Here is a 5,730-nt window from a genome sequence, read left to right on the forward strand (position 1 = left end):
AACCTAAGTGTCCATCAACAGATGAATGGATAAAGAAGATGTGGCACATATATACAATGGAATATTACTCAGCCATAAAAAGGAACAAAACTGAGTTATTTGTAGTGAGGTGGATGGACCTAGAGACTGTCATACAGAGTGAAGTAAGTCAGAAAGAGAAAAACAAATACCGTATGCCGTATGCTAACACATATATATGGAATCGAAAAAAAAAAAGGTTCTAAAGAACCTATGGGTAGGGCAGGAATAAAGATGCAGACATAAAGAATGGACTTGAGGACACAGGGAGGGAGATGTTTTTAAGAAAATGGCTTTGAGCCAACTGAGTTTAGAATTTTAAATGTTCACTAGGGGGCAGGAGAGATGTGTGTTTTGTGTGCTTCTGCTATTTGCTAATCGCCATTTACTACATTTCTTGCATAATTTCCTCCTTCAGCAGGCCATCTGTAACGTTTGCTGAACTGTTTAAGAAAATGACAGCACGGCTTCCCTGGTGGCGCAGTGGTTAAGAATCCGCCTGCCAATGCAGGGGACAAGGGTTCAAGCCCTGGTCCGGGAAGATCCCACATGCTGCGGAGCAACTAAGCCCGTGCGCCACAACTACTGAGCCTGCGCTCTAGAGCCCATGAACCACGACTACTGAGCCTGCGTGCCACAACTACTGAAGCCCGTGCATGTAGACCCCATGCTCCACAACAAGAGAAGCCACCGCAATGAGAAGCCTGTGCACCGCAAAGAAGAGTAGCCCCCACTCGCCGCAACTAGAGAAAGCCTGTGTGCAGCAACGAAGACCCAACACAGCCAAAAATAAATAAAATAAATATTTTTTAAAAAAAGAAAGAAAATGACAGCACCCAGGCCTCGCACACTGGCGGGCTTCAGCTATGGGCTCAACCATCCCATTTTAATCGGATCCTCAAGGCTGTGGTTACCTTATGTGTCAGGATTGAAAATGCGTGTGTTTCATACCAGCTTTCGAGCACCCAGTGCAAGAAGTCTGCTAACTTGCCCGAGAAAAGGCCAAAGTACTGTGAAGCCAATGTACTGCCTGCTGTGCTGGGATCAATCTGGGAGATGCCACATTTAGATCATGGAGTGATGACCCAGACATCTGTCCCCACCTTTCTGAGGATGTATGTGGCCACTTCCCCAGTCTCCTGAGCACGGCAGCCAGATCGGGGATTAAACCATTCGGGGGCCTGGGGGAGTGTGGGGGAACTCATGCTCACAGGAGTGAATAATGAGCAAAATCTCAGTGAAAACAAAATCACTAATGTCATCTAAAGTCACTGAAACATTTGTCTCCTCTCTTTGGACTTTCCTGATGCTCCGAATCGGGATGAATACTCTCACACCCAGACAACGTGGTGGGCACCCCCCGCCGGAATGTTCATCGTAGCCAGTCTCATAGAAGAGTTTGTCGGGGACTGAGAGTTCCACCCCCAATTCCCGTGGAGCTCCTGGAGACCAGGAACCAGGTCTTGTTTGTCTTTGTTTTTCTCATGAGGCTAGTACGCTGAGGACACACGCAATCTATGTGAATGGAACGGAACGGAACTGAACAAATACGGAGCATCATGTAAAATACTGTGGGGTACCTAAAGAGAAGTCTGGGTTAGGGAAGTTGTAGCACAGTGGTTAAAACATGAGCCTGGGGGGAATAAAGTTAAAAAAAAAAAAAGAGCGTGAAGCAGACTGACTACTTACTAGAAGTGTGTCTCTGTGTAACCCACTCAGCCAAGGGAGTGGAGAAGATGGACGTGGCTGCCCTCCTTCACCAGACCAGGAGGGTTAGACCCTAGCAGCTGTTTGGACTGTGTAACCCAATCCACCTGGCCAGCCCCGATTGGACCGGGGGTGAGCCTCTGACTGGAGCTGGGCCAATCAGATCATCTCTCTTGGAACTCAGGTTTAGGAATGAGCATCCTTCATGGGTCTGGTCTGTTAGCTGAGGAGGGAGAGGAAGGGACCTGGGGGGGTGTGGATAAGGGGCCATGTGGGCAGTTCAGGTGCCGGTGAGGTATTGCACTTCCTGCCCTTCGGTTCTACCTGTGAGACACCCGCGTGCCTTCTAATAAATTCTTCTTTTTGCCGAGCCATTATTAAATTGGTATCTGTAACATGTGACCAAACAAATACTCCCTGATCTAGATCCCACCCTCCCAGGATTACTGTGAGGGTTGAAGCAGTGACCAGCCGCAAGCAGCCCTCATTACCATTGCTGCTATTATTAATGGACTCCACCTCCCCTTCTGATCTGCAATAATGATATAGTGAAGAGATCATCTCTGTCCTCAGGGAACTGACGATGTGGTTGGGGAGTTCAGGCAGGTACGTGTGAAGTGATTGTCAACAGTCCAATTTGAGATGAGCCCTGGAGCCACCAGTCTCCTTTGGCTGTTTTTATGTATTTATTTATTTTTGGCTGTGTTGGGTCTTCATTGCTGCACGCGGGCTTTCTCTAGTTGTGGCGAGCGGGGGCTACTCTTGGTTGCGGTGCGCGGGCTTCTCATTGTCGCGCCTTCTCTTGTTGCGCAGCACGGGCTCTAGGCACGCGGGCTTCAGTAGTTGTGGCACATGGGCTCAGTAGTTGTGGCTCGCGGGCTCTAGAGTGCAGGCTCAGTAGTTGTGGCGCACAGGCTTAGTTGCTCCGCGGCATGTGGGAGCTTCCTGGGCCAGGGATCAAACCAGTGTCCCCTGCATTGGCAGGGGGATTCTTAACCACTGTGCCACCAGGGAAGCCCCAAAAACCCCGTCTTAAAAAGGCTCTCTTAGCAGGCTCCTGGCCACCTTGCTGTCCCTTCCACCGTGGATTCTGCAGAGCTGTGTAGTGGTCATCTGGTTCATCCTTCCCTGGACTGTTGGAAGAGGGCCCAGAAGCACCCTTGCAGGTACTGATTGAGTTCCTTCCCTGTGTTGCTGCCACGTACATAAACCAGACATGGTCCTAGTACTAATAATGTTTTTCATTTTCTGTATCTTATGATGTGTTTTTTTTTTTACATTGAAATTTTATTTTTATATTTATTTATTTATTTTTAATTGAAGTATAGGTGATTTACAATGTTGTGTTAGTTTCAGATGTGCAGCAAAGTGATTCAGCTATGCGCACACACACACACAACTATATTGAGTATAGTTCCCTGGGCTATACAGTAGGTCCTTGTTGGTTATTTATTTTATATATAGTAGTGTATATATGTTAATCCAAAACTCCTAATTTATCCCTCCCTCTCCCTGTCCCCTTTGGTAACCATAAGTTTGTTTTCCATGTCTGTCTCATGAAGTTTTGACATCTTAAAAGTCTTGCTGGCTTGGGAGAGTCTAGCCAATTCTTAGAGACAGGAGAGGGAGCACACCTTTCATATGCAAACCGACCCATCCCTGGTCACCTTATGAGAGGACATGCCTGCCTTCATATGGCTCTCTAATTTCTTGTATCTGTTATGTAACTCTCACACACCACACCAATATTTCCTCTGCCCTAAGTTATCCCAGGGCCAGGCAACTAGAGTGCACCCCTTTGTCCAGAGCCCACTGGAATTATTCACACTAGTCAATCCTACACTGTTTACCCTGCCCTGCCTTGCCTTTCCTGAAAAAAAACCCAGTAAAGACTCTGTCCTAAGCTTCCCTCTCACTCCCGCTTCTGCCTCCTGACCGCCCTGGCGCTCCCCATGTGGCCCTGCATGGTATGGTGTGCCCCCTTCTCTCAGGAAATGTAAGTAGTCAATTCTCCTCTCAACGGCATCGGCCTCTCCTCGTTGTCACTCAGTCACCTCCATAAATTAAAATCCCATGGGTACAAATGAGACAGTCCCTGCTTGCAGGAGCTCACAGTGTCCTGAAGGGGACAGACATTAAACAGATACAAGAAATTGAAGAACTGTATGGAGGTGTGTGCTATCAAGGAGACATATAGGATTCTGCAAGGCTCTTAACCCTCCAAGATGCCGAGATGAATGTCCATGGATTTTGCCTCATCAGCATCTCTTCCCCAGATATTGCTTTGAGCGTCACCTGTCCCCACTCCCCGTTGCTGGTTCTGTGGCATCCACTCCTCAGCTTTCTTGCATTTGGTGCAATTCCCAGGCCTGGCCGATTTATGCACCCTACTCCCCCACCCCCCGCCTGCAGTCATTGGCTCAGGGACAGGCATGTGACTCAAACTAGGCTAAGGAGAGTCAGCTGGTACCCAACTCAGCCACTGCACAGAGAGAGATCAGTTGGGAATAGAGCCAACCCAGAGGAGTAATGTCGTAGTTTCAGAGCCTAGAGGTAGCTGTTGGTCCTGGCTGTAACCCTGGTTTGCTAGTTATGATGTCCAACAAACTCCCTTTTTGCCCTAACCAAGCTGAACTGGGTTTCTGACAGTGAAATCAAGCATCCTGACCAGTACAGGGAACTGGCCCTAATGGGGAGGGGTGTGTGTGTCAGGGAAGGGTTTCCCGTAGAAGTGGCAGTTAAACTGAGAAGTGAAAGATGACTAGGAATTAGCCAAGTAGAGAGGAGGGAGAGAGCATTTTCTAGACAAAAAGAGCAGCATGAGAGAAGGCTGTAAGGTAGGAAGAACAAAGCTGTAGAAATTTGTTTGCTTTCATTACCTTGCATGTGTTCTATTATAGCTATAAGCACCTTTGATGAATAACCTTTATTAAATAAGCTCCATGACCCTTATTAACAGCAATGTCCATTTATAAAGTACTTTTTAAAAAATTATTATTATTATTTACTTTATTTATTTATTTGGTTGTGCTGGGTCTTAGCTGCGGCAGGCAGGCTCCTTAGCTGCGGCTCACCAGCTTCTTAAGTTGTGGCACGTGTGCTCCTTAGCTGCGACTCACTGGCTCCTTCGTTGTGGCATGCGTGTGGGATCTAGTTCCCTGACCAGGGATCAAGCCTGTGTCCCCTGCATTGGAAGGTGGATTCTTAACCACTGCGCCACCAGGGAAGTCCCTATAAAGTACTTTATTGTTTGAAAGTGTCTCGTCATTTGATATGTCATGATTTATTGAATATATTTGGTTCCACTCTCACGAACCCCTGACTGGGCCTACTATTCAGACTGATTTTCTGCTTTGCACCCAGACTTTTGGACCTAAAAGACTGACTCAGAAGCCTAGAAGGATTGGGGATGGCTTTGGGAGTGGGGGGGAGGTGGTCTGGGGCCAAGGGCCAGTTTTGCCTGACGATGCAGCTGCCACAAGAGCTGAGCAGTGCGGCTCTGGCTCAGAGCAGCCATTCATCAGCTCGAAAAGAGAGACAAATTTGTCAATCTTTGGCTTTGCCTTTGACCCCTAGAGAGCTGGAACTGAGGACTCTGGAAATTTGGCCGCCACCCAGGGCCAGCTCTCAGTTACAGAACAGCGAGCCCTCCAGAGTGTGCCGGCAGATGCGAACAGGAATCTCTGCAACGTCAATTACCTTTCCTTCTCCCTCCACCTCTTCCAAACCCTGTTCCCATCACTGGATTATTTATCTGAGGGAAACAGGAGGGAAAACTGAGTTCGTTTTGTGTTACTTCTTTGTACTCCATCTTGGGCCAAGAATAGCGAGCAGGGGGCAGGATGTGAACATCCCTTGTGTTACTAAAATTTGTTGTTATTTATACTTGCATTATATGATTTAACTTTGACTCCCTAAGTTACAAACTCTTTGGAGGGAAGAATCAATCGTGCACATTTTTGTAGGACCCATAGCAGCTCACACAGTGCCTATAGCTCTAAGTAG

This window comes from Physeter macrocephalus, chromosome 13 (genome assembly GCF_002837175.3).
Source record: "Physeter macrocephalus isolate SW-GA chromosome 13, ASM283717v5, whole genome shotgun sequence".
Classification (NCBI taxonomy): domain Eukaryota; kingdom Metazoa; phylum Chordata; class Mammalia; order Artiodactyla; family Physeteridae; genus Physeter; species Physeter macrocephalus.